The sequence below is a fragment of the Carcharodon carcharias genome, chromosome 4 (assembly GCF_017639515.1).
Source record: "Carcharodon carcharias isolate sCarCar2 chromosome 4, sCarCar2.pri, whole genome shotgun sequence".
Lineage (NCBI taxonomy): Eukaryota > Metazoa > Chordata > Chondrichthyes > Lamniformes > Lamnidae > Carcharodon > Carcharodon carcharias.
The window spans coordinates 78584688-78602528 of NC_054470.1; positions in this window are offsets into that span (position 1 = coordinate 78584688).

Sequence of the window (17841 nt, forward strand, 5' to 3'; positions counted from 1 at the left end):
AACTGAAGGGGCTCTGCAGTATGCACCACAGAGGGTTACCATGAATAGCTATTATCTGCTGTGCACTGCATGACCTGGGCATGCAAAGTGGACATATATTACATCAGGACGAGCATGAGGAGAATCACTCCTCAGATGAGGATCAATTATATAAGCCTCAGGGGGAGGCCATGAATGTGATTACACTTTAATGGATGCCAGGACCATGGAGAGACATGCACAGGACAACCTGATCTACAGACATTCACCCAAAAGTGAGGCAGCTACATGACCATTGACCTATTACCAGAACTCCAGTGTTTTCCTTGAAAGTAAGGCCTCTGCTATCCTCTCTTGAAGAGCAACCTGCATCCTCTGCCACCTAGAATAAAATCGGGAGCGGAACTTGGGCACAAGCATTCGCTAGTGAATACTGGTATCAAGGACATATCTGTCGTACTTGGCTGTACATCTATCAGCCTATCATGATCTAAGAATCTGACCCTGCTCCATCTTTCAAGTGCATAGAGATGGGGGGTTGCGGTGCAGCGGGGAGCAGGAGGTTGGCAGGAGATGGAATTTGAGCCTGCATCTTCTGTACTCACCGCTGTACTGGTGAGTATAAAACTGAAAACTCACAAGAACATTCAGTAAAGATTGCACAGAAATGCAAACTAGTTCTTCCACAATAAGGAGAATGTCCTTATCTCCTGCGGAACCATCAATGTGTATCAACCATGAGGCATGCCATTAAATTTAGTTCTCAGACTAAGGAAATCCCTAAAAATGACAAATATACACATGTGAATATAGCAAAAGCAATATAATGTGCAATATTTAAAAGTGATAAATATTTTTATGAAGCACCCGTGCCACCTTTGTACCCCTAATGTTTGAAGCTTCCATTTTCTACCACTACATTTAGGTGAGACCCCAAGATAAGCAGCTGAGGTGGAGGCAGTCTGCTCACTGGGGTCAGTGGTGGAGGGATGAGGGGATGACATTAACCCAGGACTTATCTTAAGAGGAAGGCTCCAGGACAGCTGGCACAAGCCCAACGTCCATCTTGGTGCTCGATGGCACCTCCCTGTCTCCTTGAGGAGAAGGGGCCTCTGGAGGGTGGTCCACATGCCTCATCCACTCTTGCCTAGCCACTCTTGCAGTGAGCCTATGGTCAGAGAAATGGAATGTAGGTCAGAATGCATATGGATGAAATGCTCAACCTGTCTCTCCGTGGCGGTGTAGGGGGTGGTGGTGTGTGTCAGCTCCATCTCTGGAGTGGTGTGAATCACTCCCACTCCCTGGGTTCTAGACCTTGGACTTATTTGGGGGTTGTGACAAAGTGCAGCAGACAACTGGTTTTGGTGCAATAAAAAAATTGAGTTTATTGAAGTCACAAATGAACTTATAACATTAGGATTACACTGAGATTATACAGACTTACAAACTACACTTAGTTAAGAATGGGGAACACACGGCATAACGAGGGAAAATACCCTTGTCCCACCCCCAAAACCTAACTAAATTGAACTAGGAGGAGAGGTCAGGGATCATGCTCACCAATCAGGGTTCTTTGACAGTTCGAAATCCAGCCAGGTAAGCTGGTTGCAGTTTTGAGGTAGGCTTTTTGTGTCCTCTGGGGCCTGCCATCCTCATGTGGTCCTGGTCTGTGGAATCTGCGAAGATTCTTCATTTGGGCGGAGGGCACAGTTGTGGGTGGTTGATCTTTGTGGAGGGCTGCGGTTGCGGCCTTGTTGTCTTCGGTTGAGCCTGTCACCCCGTGCCCCACACCGTGATGTTGCCTGCGGGCCTGAAAACCTCCAGATCTCCTTCCTCCGCCTGGCTCAGCTCCCTGCTTAAACTACTCACTGCCCAAAAACAAACTGCTCACTCCAGATCTGCTGGCCCAGTTATACTGTTTTTTTCTCGAATTTCTTATCTCAATCCAAATCAAGGTTAGTTCTTTGTTTGATTTTGGTGGGCTTCCCCAGGTGATTAATGTCTTGTTGTTTTTAATGGGCACGCATGATGTTTATGATTGTCTTCCTGCCCTCATAACTAGTCTTGAACTGAAAGCCATTGTATGTGTGGAGTATTGAAAGGTTTGCATAATTGCATTGATTGTGGTCTTCTGCTCCCGTAGTAAGTAGCGATTATTTATGCAAGATTTTGGTGGGCTTTAGTTTCGTGTTGATTGTTTTAAAGAGAAGAATGTGTATTCTTCCTCCTCTCATTGTCTGGTTTCAGGTAAAAGTTCAAAAGTCATATCCTTGTTGATGATATGAAAAATGTGGAAAGTTTGAAAACCCTTCAGCAGTCTCCAGCCTCTGCATGGAGGGAGCCATGTACTCACATGCCTGAGACTCATGGTGTGCACGGACTCCTCAATACTCCACACAAAGTTGCATATCTCTGCAATATGTTCCAAATCTTCTGCTGTGTGTCCAGCGGGCTTCTTGTGGTCGCGACCAGAGACCCGTCATCGGTGTGTCAGCAGGGTCCTGGTCCCCAGCAGTCCTCCAATTGTCAGAGGACCCAGCTGTCACAGTGTCCCTCAGCTGCTGGGATGTGTCGGCAATGTGCTCATCAGAGCTCATCAGAGCTCATCAGGCTCCCCAGCTTGTGTGCAAATCCTCCTCGGACTGTGTGGGTGCAATTGCACTGTCAGAGGCTGATGAGGCAGGTGACGGTGCATCTTCTGGAGCATTGGTTTCATCCTCCCCAGATTTGGAGTCTTTGGGCTTGGGAATGGTCTGCAACTTTTCATGGACATGATCCATATTGATGAACAATCAGAGCCACATTAAGCATCATCACAGCATGAGCACTTCACATTTTCTCACCTGACTCCTGTATGTTTATATGCCATCACCAGGATGGTTGCCTCTTCTTTCTTAAGCCTGCCTGGTCCAGCTTGCTGTCTGCAACAGATCATGCTCACTGCTCTCCCACAATTCCCATTGCCTCTTCCTCTGAAAGGGTGAGGAGCCTGAGTTCTGTCACTTCCCCACCTTTCCTTGACCTCTCCCCAGCATTGTGGGTCTGCTTATTCTGCATGATAAACTGCAGAGTCTGTGATATTTCAAGTGACACCAAACCTCTTGTCTGCATGCATGACATCTTATATATTTGTCTGTCAATTGCACATTGTGTCCAAGTGCACACAAAAGCCAAATTTCCATATGCTTTAGCCTCAATTGCCATTTGGTACCAAGGCCGGTCACAAAAATCACACTTCTGGCATAGCTGCTCACTCACACAAATTATTGATGACCCCAAGAAAGACTCCTTGAAGATACAACACTGACACTTAACCTGGCAAATCGAACCAGGTCATTGACCCATTTCTTGCACTGGAATCAGTTTCTGTTCAGGACCCCACGGCTGCCCATCTCCTCTTCCAGGGTTGTTCAGCCTTCTGGTGCCATCTGTGGGAAGAAGCACCTCGGGCCTTTCCCTGATGGCCTGGAGAAGAACCTGTAGTGAAGCATTACTGAACTGGGGGGCTGCTGTCTGGCGACGCTCTACCTTCTCCACCATTAACTTAGAGGGGAATGACCATGAGGTGTGGGTGTAGGTACAAGAAATACCAGTAAGTGGGGGGAAAACTGATGTGGGGAGAAGTTTGGAGCTGAGGTTTATGACGGGGTGTAGAAATAAATTTCATAAGGTTATGTTAATATCAAGGAGCACAGGAAATGTTTGGCCGTGATACAGATTCTCCCTGTTTATCCAGGGGGTTCTTTTATAGCCCACCTGCAGCATTGTTGACTGATGGTAAGTTTTGCTAATGGAAAGCTTCCCCACCGCAGAGTCGCACTTGTCTCCCACGCATGGCACCAGCACTTTAAATTTTAATTAGAATCATATGGGAAATGGCAATAAGCAAGAGAGTGGAAGTGGCACACACTTCTGGTTCCGCCATCAGGGATGGAGTGCCACAGTTAAAATTCTGCCCTTTGTATGTTGTCCTGAATGAGAATTCAGACTAAGGTGTCATTTTATCCTCGGTTTAATATAAGACAAATGCTAATGAAGAAGAATATTTGGCCAACATTTATCCATCAACCAACACTATCAAACAGCTTTTCTTTCTGATCATTCACCTCATTTGTTTTTTGTGGGAACTTGCTATGTGCAAAGCTGGCTGTCACGCTTGCTTACAAAACAACAGTGATTACACTTCAAAACAATTCACTAGCTGTGAAAAAGCTTTGGGATGTCCTTAGGATGTGTAATGTGCAATTAATGTAAATTATTTTCTTCTTTTCTTTCTAATATTGCACTGCATGATCTTGCATTCAGTTCAGAAAAATAGTTCTACAAATCAGAAGGGATTGGATTTTCAAGTACAGAAACTACTTCTTTTAGGACATATGTAGATAAGAAATATGAAATACATGGTCTGTGGTGACATTCTTATGAAGCTTTAGCCTCATTAAAAAAGCATTTTTCATTGATGATAATTGTAGCCTTAACTTCTAATATGCTGAATACAAATTGCCAATGGCTGTTTAGTTAAATGTGCCAAAAGGGGCAGATTATACAAAATGCAGCAAATGAATGGTTTTGTACCTGTCACCCATGTACTCCCATCAAAGTCTGCTCTCCATGTGGTTTCTTCGCAAATTGATGTATAGAGCGTGAGCTTGAACTCTAGCAAATAATGCCAAAGGCAACCATCCAATTCATCAGAAATCTGTTACTGAGAGTCAATAAGTAGCCATAATGCTCAAAATGATTATAATATTGACTCCTTGCATGTTACAAGTGTGGAACAATACTAAAAATTTCAATAGTATCATAAATCATGAGATCCAAGAGGTACAGATTGCATTTATACAATTAGCATGTAAATTACAACACCAATGATCATCCAGTGCTAACCAGCTTGCTTTTTTTTTAAATAAAGTGAATACTTTGTTATTGATGATGTTTCAGCTTGGAGATTGTCATATCAGATGCTAAGAGCATGCAGCCATTTTGCACTTCAGACTCTGCCTATATTTTGAACACTTACATTTTCGGCCAGTGGAATTCTAGGAATCAGCAACGGACAAAAGATTACTGTGGGTGGAAAGGAAAGAGAAAAAAAAAACACAAGCAGCATATTAGGATTATACACAACCAGAAAATCCAATCTAACTGGCTCCTGCCAGAATCAAACACTGACTGATATCTGGCTCCCCCAAATGTCTGGAGGAACAGGTGCATTGCATGCTGGGTCAATTCGGGTGGACATAGCATTACCATGAAGGGCGGGGTCTTCTTTTAACCATCACAGTCTTGGGCATGGACTGCCATGGATGATCAGCGAGGAGGTGTGAGAGGAAGGTCCAGCTGTGAGTGAGAGAGGAAGGTTTATCGGAAGGCTTTCTCTAGGTTTGACTGGGAGAGGAAGAATAACCGGCCCGGGACGGGGGGAGAAAGAAGGTGTTCAGGTTGGTGGGGGGTCGGGGTTGGGGGGGGGGTGGGGGGGGGGGGGAAGGAGGCATTGTTAGTGAGGTTCAGAGGAAGTATGTGTGGAGGAGGAGGGTATAATGGGGGAGAATGTGGCAAGTGAGGAGGTAGTTGTAAGAGGGGAAAAAGATGTAAGGGAAGGAGTTCAAATGGGGGAAGGAGTTCGGAGGGAGTAAGGAGTTCAAAGGCAGGAGGCAAGCAGTAAGGGTGGAGGAAGGAATAAGTGGGTGGGAACATCCAGGTGAACTTGCAAGGGAGGGGTCTCTGGAGCCAATGATTACCTCCTGGGGAAAGAATGGAGGGTGCGCATGCTAAGTATGAGAGAGAGCAGGGTGAGCTGGACGTGTGGGAGGGTGATGGTGTGACAATAGGGGTAGAAGGAATTGCGAGGTTTGATGGTGGAGATTTGGAGGCAGACACAGACTCTGGAGATGGGAAAGAGGAAGTCGGGCAGTTCAATGGGGATGGGGGTGGGATTCTCAGGAAGGTAGGGAACGTACACATTCACTTGAATATGCTAGAAAGGAAAGAGTTCTGGTTGACAGGCGATGCCGGAGGGGGTCAACAGTGATAAGGGAAAGTACCTTGGTGACTGGGGAGAGAGGATGGAGTGGGGGAAACTTACGAGAAACTTTATGGCTATGATTTTCAGATCAAAAGTGAGCATAGCCTCGTGTTGGATGGGCACAGGTGCAGCATGGGAGTGTGATCAGTGGGTGGGTGGAAATGCAGCTCAGCTCAGATGGACAACTGAGAGAGAATCCCAGCAGGCAGCATTGAAAATGCTCAGGACATTGAGCTCAGTGTGATAAAGGAAGGCTCTGCATGCTTGGGAGAGTGCTTGCACGATGCTCAGAAAGGCCCTGCCATACACACAGACACATGCACACACTTGTCCCTCCAGATTCACTCATGGTCCAGCTGCATGCAGCTGAACTGCGAGAGGGGTGGGTTATCGGTGGGGTGGGGGGGGGCAGGTGTGGTGTGCAGGGGAAGCATTCATGAAGCCTGTAAATGAAGCTGAAATACACCATTACACATTATTCACTGAAAGTGAATATATTTTCAGATTATAAAGTGACAAAATGTGTTCACCCATGAAACCATTTATGATCAGGAATTCTTAACTTTCCTAGGCCTACCAATTCTTCTAGGTGCTGCACTGACATCTGCAGCAGGGGTGGAGACAGCCTGTGCAATGTTTGGCCCTGTTGCCTTTGATGATTTTGGCATGTGTCCTTAGGAGAGCCAAGGCCTTGAGGGTCCCAGCCTGCTTTGGCTGTCCTCCTGTGGCCAGCTGCTCCCTCTGTGGTAACAAAGGATGAGGTTGAGGGGATCATAGGCAAAGGGTACTCAGAGGAAGAGGACAGCCACTGAAATTCCTGAGTGGGTAACCCAGGGGTGTCCAGATACCATTCCCCCTCCGTTCAGGTGCCCAAGTGCCTCAGCCTAATTCCTTAAGGTAAAGGGGCACCTCAAGGAACATCGAGGTACCCCGTTTCCCCCTGGTGTTACCACTGCAGGAATTCACCAATGCCGCAGAATTTTCTGCCTGTTGGGCGGGCAGAGCTGGAGTAGGCCCAATCGGTGCCGCGCCGCCATTTTATGCAGGCAAGCAAATTAAGGCCTCCCCAGTGTATTTGCCGACTCCCATGGATAGTGGGTGTGTGCTGGCAGCGGCAGGCAGGGGTGCACAGACTGCTGAGTCCATTCGCAACCCAGCCATCTGTTTAAAAGGAAGGCCTGGCAGCCTCCTGTAGGCTGGTGACAAAGGCCAATTCAAGGTCACACCACAGGGGGTCAGCTGAGTAGGCCAGGCTGGAGGGAAGGGCAGAAGAGCAGGCCAGGCTGCAGGGTAGGCCAGCTGGGGGGCAATGCACCCCTTCTTTTTCTGCTAACTGCCTTGCTGCCTTCCTCGAGGAGGTGGCAGCATGGCGGGAGGTGTTGGTCCCCCAGGATGGGAGGAGGCGGCCCCCCCACATGACCAAACATGCCTGGGGGAAGGTGGTGAGCTCCCGCAACATGGTGCAGTGCACCTGGATCCAGTGCCGTAAATGTTTCGATGACTTGTTGCGCTCTGGAAGGGTGAGCATCATGTTGGCATTGGCCATTTAACCCAGCAGGGATCCTTAGCCTTTGAGGCCCCCCCACCTGCAAGTATTACTGTCGTGACTGCATTGAATCATATTGGCCATTTTTCCTACACTGGGTGGGCAAGCAGATAGTGCCCATGCTTAGATCAGCCTGAGTGGTTCATGAGGAGATGAGTTCTCCCTCTCACCATGTGTTGCTCTTAGTCACACGTGGCTAGTCTGGGGGAAACCTGCAGAAGGTGCAGCTAGTCGCATACTCAGAACTCCAGCACATGTTCTATTCAGGGTGATGAGATTGTGGAAGGGGAGCCTCAAGGTCTTGTAGCCAAGAGCCATTTGCTGCCATCGACACTGCACGTAGTTGCGCCTCCTTGCTATGGGAGCTAAGACCGTGTGTTTCCTAAAGAGATGGACGCAGAATGTGTCCAAGGTGACTGTTCAGGGGAGTTGGGAGCAGGCATACAATCTTTGTGTGAATGATCAGCAGTAGCGGGGACAGGAGGCACTGGAGGCCTGATATGGCCTTTGGTTGGTGTGCGGCGTGCGCGTGCAGAGTCCATGTGCAAATAGCCACAATGAATGGTCTTCTCTCTTTCTCAGGAGAGGAATGTTCATAATGCGTCAGAGCGTTTGAAGACTGGAGGTGGCCAGGCTCACCTCATGTTAAGCCGCTTCAAACAGGAGACCCTGGAGCTTGAGAGGCGCCATGTACCCAAGTCCTCTGGTGTTGGTGAGGCTGGGGTTGCACGGCCAGGTATTTGAGGCCAACAGTGAGATCTGCACTATCCTCCCAACATCCATAGCACTGATGATTGTTTAATTTGTTATTGTTGCAACATTGCTTGGTCACAAAGTGATAGAGTCAGAGTCCGAGGCGTGGGTCGCCGGGTGGCAGAGTCCGAGGCGTGGGTCGCCGGGTGGTAGAGTCCGAGGCATGGGTCGCCGGGTGGTAGAGTCCGAGGCATGGGTCGCCGGGTGATAGAGTCAGTGGTGTGGATCACCGAGTGATAGAGTCAGAGATGTGAGAAATTGCTCATCACATACCCTGGAAACCTCATGCCCCTTACCTTAAATCTATGCCACGTGGTTACTGATCCCTCTGCCAAGGGATCGACTCTATCTATGCCCCTCATAAGTTTATACACCTCAATCATGTGACCCCCCAATCTCCTTTACTCTAGGGGAAATAACCCCGTCTATACCAAGTCTCCTCATAAGTCAAACTCTCCAGCCCAGCCAGCATCCTGGTCAACGACCTCTGCACTCTCTCCACACCAATCACATCCCTCCTGTGAAGCACATTTCACAACTGCACGCAAAACTATAGCTGTGGCCTAGGCAGCATTTTCTGCACTTGGAACATTATTTCCCTGCTCCTATATTCTATGCCTCGGCTAATAAAAGGCAAGTACGGCATTTGCCTTCTTAAACACCTTATCTACCTGTCCCACTACCTTAAGGGACCAGTCGACATGCACACCAATGTCCCTCTGATCCTCGTTACTTCCCACGGTCCTACCATTCATCATGTATCCCCGGGCCTTGTTTGACCTGCCCAAGTACATGTCCTCACACTTATCCACATCACATTCCATTTGGCACTCATCAGCCCATCTGACCAGCCCATCTATATCCGCCTATAATGTAAGACTATCCTCCTCACTATTTGCCACCCCACCAATGTGCATGTCCATTGGTTCTGGAAGATGGAGTGCATAATGAGCCAAGAGGAAAGGGATGAAGTGTGTCACTGTGTGCAAGCTAACTAATCCACTGTCCTTGTTGTTCATTTCAGCATCATTAGAGCACGGCCAGCAGGAGGAGCTGCAGATGCCCCCCTCTCGCACCTGATGGCCCTCAAGTTTCACCTACGTCATACCATTTCTGTGAGGCAGGCACCAGCACAGATACTAGCACCTCGGTGGGCATTGCAATATCAGCTGGTGTTCCGGGGCATAGTGGAGAGGGTACTTCACAATCGCTGGAAAAGCTGGCATATACAGTGAGTGCCAATGGCGCCACCATTTGGAGGACTGCAGGGGACCAGACACATGTTGAATCGGTGCCTGATGATGTGCCTCTGGAGTCGTCTGCGATGCAGCAGCTGCAGGAAATGCGGCCGGGTGTGTGGGAGCATCTGGGAGTGTTGCATGAGACTATGCTTCGCTTAGTGTCCGTAGTGGAGGAGTCCACGCAGAGCATCACTAATGCAATGAGTCTCATGACAGAGCATCATGCCTCCTCCATGGAGAGAGTGGCGACCCTCATGGAGAGGGGCTTCCAGGAGAACAAGCAGCTTCTCCTGGGGTTATGCTCAGACCTGCAAGCCCTCACAGCGCCAGTGGCCACAGCTGGTCATTGCTAATGTGGGAGATGGTGCAGGCTTCAAGCTTCCCAGCTCATTGCCCATCCATCCACGGTGAGCAGGAAAGTACGGGTTGACCTCACGTCGGCACAGCAGCTGCCTGCTGTATCTGCGGGCCACTCTCACAGTGCTCCGGATGAGGGCACCAGCTGCTCCACCCCTCTCCCAGTAACCACTTCATCGGGTGAGGCTGCAAAGACTGAGGAGATGCCAGCTGTGCAACTGGCAAATCTCTCCTAGGCGGGGCCAGCACAGGCTCCATGGGCCAGAGGATGATCGCCAAAGTCATCGAAGCCACAGGACAGCTGTCAGCAGGCTGTCTCAGATGCCACTCCAAGTAATGGGGCAGCATCAAGACATAGCACCCATAAAACAAAAGCATAAGGCACCTTCAGCACACCACAACAGGTTTCTCACAGGTGCTTTTGTGTAGACCTGTTTTTAGGTCCTTTCTTTTTTTACTTGCTTAACTTTTTGTTTTGGAATTGAGAGAACATCTGATATTTAAAATAAAAATCAGATGTGTTACCATCGCTGGGGGTGGCTTTTTTGTTCTACATGTATATGTTTAAGAGAAATGTCATGAGTGTTTGTTTGGACATTCAAGTTTATGTCCAAAGCCCTCAGTTCTTGCAAATGACCTGGCAGATTTAGCACTTAGGTGCCAAGTATGGAAGTGCCAGGCAAGGCTGGTCCTGCTGACCCATTTGTGTTGAGCTAGCAGAAGGTTCATTGGATTAAAGTCTCCCGAGTGTCCCTGCCTCCTTGGTGCAGTCCCAGGTCAGAGATTAGCCCCTCATCATTCCCCTGTGCTTCCTCATCCTCAGAATCACTGCTGGACTCATCGTGTGAAGCCGCAAACACTCCATCGTCTTCATCGTCCACTGCTTCCCCCCTTTCCAGCACAAGATTGTGGAGAGTGCAGCATGTGACCACTATCACCGAGACATGATCTGGGGGCTACTGGAGTGCACCCCCTGAGCAGTCCAGGCATCAGAAGTACATCTTGAGAAGAACGATGGCTCTTACTCCACCACAGCCCTTGTGGAGGCATGACTCCTATTGTACCGCTGCTCAACTTTTGTTCTTGGATGGCAGAGAGATGTCATGAGCCACCTTCTGAGGGGATAGCCCTTGTCACCCAGCAGCCATCCATCATGCCGAGCCAAGGAACTGAAGAGCCCCGGCACCTGGGAGTTTCTGAGGATGTAGGCACCGAGGAAGCTGCCTGGGTACCTGGCACAGACTTGTAGAATCAGCATCCTGTGATCACACAATATCTGCACATTCATGGATGGAAGCCCTTCCTGTTGACAAAGGCACCGGGCTCACCTGCTGGCGCCTTGATGGCCACATGTGTACAATCTATAGCACCTTGGATGCGGGTGAAGCCAGCAATCGCTTTGAAGCTTCTGGGTTTTTCTGTCTGGCTTGCATGGTCCCAAAGGTACGGATGAAGGCCAATACATGCCTGAACAGAGCGTCTGTAACCTGCTTGACACAAGTGTGGACAGCTGATTGGGAGACACTGCAAAGATCTCTCACCGAGCCCTGGAAGGAGCCAGAGGCATAGAAGCTGAGGGCACCTGTGACTTTCAGAGCCACTGGCTTGGGGTGTCCATTCACACAGTTAGGGAAGATCTCAGGGCCAATCATCTGACAGATGTAGTTGACTGTCTCCCTTGACAGTCGGAGCCTTCTTCGGCACTGCACCTCAGACATATTGAGGTAGCTGCTTCACCGCCTGTATACCCTGGCAGCAGGATAGTGGTGTCTTCTGCGGCCCCTTCCACCTTGGACTACCTCTTGGCCCTGCACCTCTTGTGCCTGCACCTGTACTCCCAAAGGTGGCTCCCCTGGAGGCTGAATGTGCACTCCTGGCCTCCTCCTCATTCTAGCCTTCCCTTCGTCCTTAGAGGAGCTGCATCCAGTGGACATGTCAGAACCCATACCCAGGCTAAGGGGGAACCTCCGGAAAACCGCAGGCCCGATAAAGAGTACTGACTGCTGACCTGAAGGTTCAAAGTACAGAGAAAGGTGCTGGAATTCATTCTGAACTGCTACAGATCACACAGGCAAGTTTAAAAAACTTTCTCCAATAAATACTTCAAAAAGCAGATTGATGACCCCACTGAGCCCTCTTATCCCGCCCGTGGATGAGGTTCTTAAAAAAGTCTCTTACCCCCCCCGCCCGTTGCGCCCGTGCACCGACCCAAAGATCACATGGGTGCCTTAAAATCGCCGCCAGTTGACGAATTAAGGGCCTTAACTAGCCCGTTAATTAATGGAGGGCACGTGTCGAACTTCTTTGCATGTGCCCAGCAAAATATTGCAATGGTGCATGATGACATCGGGATGCTCACCCAACATCACCGCATGTCATTTTACGCGTGGATGTGCAGGGCCCAACCCCCGCACTTCAAACTGAAAATTCTGCCCATGGTTACCGCGATGAAGTGCAGGTTTGTGCACATCTCTACATTCTGCTGGACCAAGACCTCCATAGCTTATGCCATCCTCCCCACGGAGACCTCCATACGTGCACATGTGGGCACCACTTCATCAGAGAGCAGGCCGACACACTCCTCCATCTCGCATGCTACTCACTTGAGAGCTTCCAACAGCTCTGTCTAATGTTCCCCGGCCTTCTGCTGACACTCCTGGATTTGGCCTTCCAATTCATCGTGAGATTCGTTATCTGACTCCAGACGTCATAGATGCCTCTTCCCTAGCAGTCCTCCGAGTGGCGGGGAGTTCGCACACACCTGTCTCTTCCTGCTGCGAATACGTGTCCATGTGGTGATCACCAGATTGTGAACCCAAGCCTGCTGTAGATCTAGGTCCCACTGAGGTGTGTTTCCTTGCGCTGGTGGAAGGTGTGGGTAAACGCTGTGACAGGTCTTCCAGGCTGCTTATTTCCAGCTCCTCAATGCAGGAGGTGTCCTCTTGGCTGTAGGTGAGGATGTGGATGAAATGAAGAACGGGTTCGCTGAGGATGTCGGTCACTTGGCACTTGGTAGAGCTCCCTGTGATCCAAAGTTGAGATAATTAGTACATGGCAACACAGTCAAAAGCAAGAGAGAGAGAGCACTCACGGTTGTGTTGAGAGAGGGATGAAGTGGTGCAGGATTCTCATGAATATATTCATCGCCAACCTCACTGTCGCCATAGGCACAGTCCACGTCCTCACCAGTCGGCATGATGGCACGCTTAAGTGAGTGAGTGGCCTAATGTGGGCCACTTCACCCCTGGTCTGGGACCTCTTCTTCTGTTGTGAGCCAGCTTCTCCTGCATGAAAACAGATGGAGAGTGTGTGAGCAGGGCACATGGCACTGCATGGAATGTTTGTGTGGTCAGCAGAGCCAAGGATGGGATGAAGAAGCGAACTCCAGAGGAAACAAGCCTGATGGAGATGTGAGGGTGTATGAGAGAGTTTGTGGTTGTAGCAACTGTATCTTTAAGGGATGTAGTGACTGTAGCTTTAAGGCTTATTGTACTGCGTAGTATCATGTGACAGAATGAATCAGCCCTAAGCATGGGGAACCTTAAGGGTGGAGTTTGTGTCTAGCTGTGGATCTTGAAGGAAGCATGTAACTGCTGCTGAAGCCCTGTAAATAAAGTTCACTTTTTTATGAGAAACCTGTCAGAAAAATCAAGTCTATAATAACTGGTGACGAGGATAAGTTGGCTCCGGTGCTGTCCCTCACCCAGTGAATGTGAATATCTTGCTTTGAACAGAAGAAAGGGAAAATATACTCACCAGGTATACCACTTTTTGGCAGGATCGACCTCTTCGACTCATCCACAGAGGATTAGAGTCAATATATAGAACACCTCAGTATCTTTTTCCAAGCTAACAAAATAATGGTGGATGGAAAAAGGAAAGCAATTCTCCCAAGCATCTGTGGGAGTTAAAATTTATAATTTAATCCGTAGTTTGACAGCCCTGAACGCTCCCGATTTGAAGACCTGCAGTGAATTTGTACATCTTGTAAAGCATCACTTTCAACCCAAATCTCGGTAATCATGCAAAGGTTCAAATTTAATCCAAGTGTAAGAGGGGGAGACCATAGCAACGTACGTAGCAAAGTTGAAACAGCTAACTGAACATTGTGACCTTGGGGAAACCCAAAACGATATCTTAAGGGAGTGTTTGCTCTGCAGTGTGCACGATGATGCCATTCAAGGACGGTTATTAGCTGAACTAAATATCGATTTTAAAAGAGTACTGATATAGCACTAGTGATGGAAAGTGTCGAGTGGGATTCACAGATCTTACAGGGCGTACAAAATGGCACTATTTTCCAGTTGAGGCAGGAACAGACCACCGGGCGTGGCATGAAAAAACCAGGGAGACTGTCTCTGCTACCCGTGAATCTAAAACATATAAAGGAGACAGCTCAGCAGCAAATCTGAAAAAGAATTGTTACCGAATTTTTAAAGAGGTGCAGTGCCATTATTGTCATAAAAGAGGGCACATACTGAAGCAATGTAAAGCAAGATTGAGACGGACTCCAAGGCAGCAAACTGATTGAAGCACATAATGAGCACACCTCGCTGGTGGGCATGTGCAGGACCTGATCAGGCATAAAATTGGGCGAGATAACATCAGGGGAGGGTTCCGACGTCATCCCGCACAATCTTCAGTTCGGCAGCCGCGTGCGGGTGCTGGAGCTGCACCCGCCATATATTAAGAGGCCACTTAAGGCCATTAAAAAACCAATTGATCCCAATTTTACATTGCCCATGCGATTTCACACTTGTCGCAAGGGCAAAATGGGCAGGCGGGCAGCCCACATTTTGCAAAACCTCATCCATGAACGGGATAAAAAGGGTCAGCAGCATTGCCATTGTGAGCAGTGAGGAGCTTAGGCAATAGTTTGCTGCTGGTTGATTATTTAAACTTGATAGCTTCATCTCTGTTCCAAGCTTCAATCTTAGCATTTCTAGGCCTCATTTCAGGACTCATTGGTGTCTCCAAGGCCCCTGGAGAATTTTGGCCATGTGGACCCTTCCAGGTATCAGACAACCTTCCATAATCCTGGTAATGGGAATTGTGCCCTGCAGGAGGAACCTCCTCTGAGGAGGAAGAGAGGGGCAGAAGAGAGAGGAGGCCAGGTGTCCCAATGCAGCTTCCAGCGGATCGAACTGTGGGAGGCGAGGTGCAGGGCCAACAGGAAGTCCAAGGCAGAAGAGGCAGCAGAAGATGCCACTATCCTGCTGCCAGGGTTTACAGGTGGCAATGCAGCTACCTCAATATGTCTGAGGTGCAATGCCGAAGGAAGCTCCACCTCTCCTGGGAGACTGTGACCTCCATTTGTCAAATGATTGGGCCCGAGATCACCTCCAACAGTGTGGGCGGGCATGCCAGTGGCTCTAAAGGTCACAGTGGCTCTCAACCTCTATGGTTCCCAGGGGTCAGTGGGGGATCTGTGTGAAGTCTCCCAATCAGCTGTCCACAATTGTGTCAAGCTGGTGATAGAAATTCTGTCCTGGCAGGTAATGATATTTATTCATTTTCATGTGGACGAGGCCAGACAGGCTAAGCGAGCCACAGCCTTCGCAGCAATTGCTGGGTTCCCCCGTGTCCAGGGTTCCGTCGACTGCACACACGTGGCCATCAAGGCGCCAGTGGGTCAGCCGGGTACCTTAATCAACAGGAAGGGATTCCACTCAAAGAAAGTCCAGATAGTTCGTGACGACAAGACACAGGTTCTGCAACTCTGTGCGAGGTACCCTGGCGCGCACCCACCCCACCGCCCCCCCTCCCCCCACCAAGACACTTATATCATTAGACACTCCAAGGTGCCAAGGCTATTCAATGCTCCAGCCCGACTGGATGGATGGCTGCTGGGTGACAAGCGCTATCTGTTGAGGGCTTATGGCACCTATCTGCCACGCAAGAACAGGGGCAGAACAGTGTTATAATAGGGAGAGCCATACCTCCACAGGGGCTGTGATAGAGAGGACCATAGGTCTTCTGAAGAAGTGCTTCCGATGCCTGGATCATTCAGGGAGAGCAATACAATCCCGCCCAGAGTGGGTGTCACTGATAGTGGTTGCATGCTGTGCTCTCCACAATCTGGTACCGGCAAGGGGAGACCCACTAGAGGAAGAAGATCTTGATGCAGCTCCACAGGCCACAGAAGGTGAATCCAGTAGTGAGTCAGAAGAGGAGCATGAAGAGGAGAATGCTGAGGGCAAGGAGGCAGACCTTTGTATCCTTTGGGGAGACAGGGACACCAGGGAGATCTTGATCCATTCAGCTGGGCTGCCAAAGATCTGCTTCCACCTCATGCCTGGGTGGCCACCTCCTTCCTGGATTTCTGAAGCGACCCTTTCATTTGAACCCAAAGTCCACTCAGTGTCTGTGCAATAAAGTTTAGACTACTCATGTCCAGCATGAGATACTGGCATACCCTGCATCAAAAATCAAATGGGAAGTTTCCCCAGGCCATTAAGACATAAGTGAAATTTATAAAATTTTCATTCAAAACAAATGAACATTACCAGAGCTGGTGTTAATGTCCACGCCAGTAAACATATAAACAGAACATTGCAGAACAGAAGATCACCCATGACCTGTCCCTCTTGTGCTCAAGGTGCCTTTAAACTTACGTTTACGAGTGCTGCTTCTTCGCCCCCCCCACCCCTTCCAATTGCCTCACTGGCACCAGCATTGGAGACAGCCTGCTGATTCTGCTGTCTTGTTGGCCTTGATGACCTTGGCGGTCGTCCTCTGGCCAGTGGAGCCTGTGCTGGCCCAGCCTGGGAGGGAGCAGCCAGTGCCATGGCTGGCAGCTCCCAAGTCATTGCAGCCTCATTAGATGCCATGGTTACTGGCAGAAAGGTTGCTGCTATCTTACAGAGTGCGCTGAGGGGAGCCAGCAGAGACAACAAGCAGGTCATGCACCAATGTCAGGATGCTCTGGACCTCTCTGCTCGCCATTGATGGACGGGCACCTAGCTGGGGTACTGGGTGCCTCATCCATCTCCCACATTGGCACTGACCACCTGAGATCATTGCCTGTGTGAGGGTTTGCAGGTCCTAACGCAAACACCAGAAACCTCTAATCCTGTCCCTGGAGCTGCCTCCCCATGAGAGTCACCACTCTCTCAATGGAGGAGGCAGTGCACTTGACAATGAGGATCTACACAGTGCTCATGCTCCGCATGGACTCCTCCACAACAGAGACCATGGCACGCACACCCTCATGGATTTGTTCCAGATCCTCCCTCACATCCCACTGGACATTCAGCACCTGCCGCCTAGTAGACGACTCCAGATGCTCATTATCTGCCTTCGACTCAGGCATCATCCTGGTCTACAGCAGTCCTCTGACTGCTGGTGCCCTGGGATTCTGCCTCTGTCTGCTCCTCAGACAAGTGTGAAATACCCTCACCACTGTGCACCAACATTCTTGTTGCTGATCTAACACCCACCAAGGTGCTGGTACCTACACTGATGCCTGGTTCAGAGAGCAGTTATGATGCAGGTGCATCTGAAGACCGGAGGTCCTCTGGCATCAGGGGTGGCTCTTCGGGGTCCTGCAAATCAGTGCGTGCTAGCAAATCTAAGGGAGAATAACAACAACAACAACATATCATTGGCTTAAGTCATCACACTGTCACTGTGCATGACAGGTGCCCTGTTGAGACAACGGAGATCTGCATCATGGTACCATCATCTTCCAATGATCAATGGGGACTCCAGGTTTGAGGATCCCATCAATGAAAAGACTACACTAGAGTGTTTGCATAATCCAAAATTCTCATTTCTGTGCACTGCACTCTTATCTTCGTCAGAGACCCCTGCCTCTCCACAAGCAGCTGAACGAGGTGGGTGGCGGCTCTCTAGCTCCAAGGCGTCCAGTTCAAACCTTGTCAATAATAGGAGGTTTGGGGGGCCTCCACCTGTCCTTGACCTCATTGTTATTGCTCCTC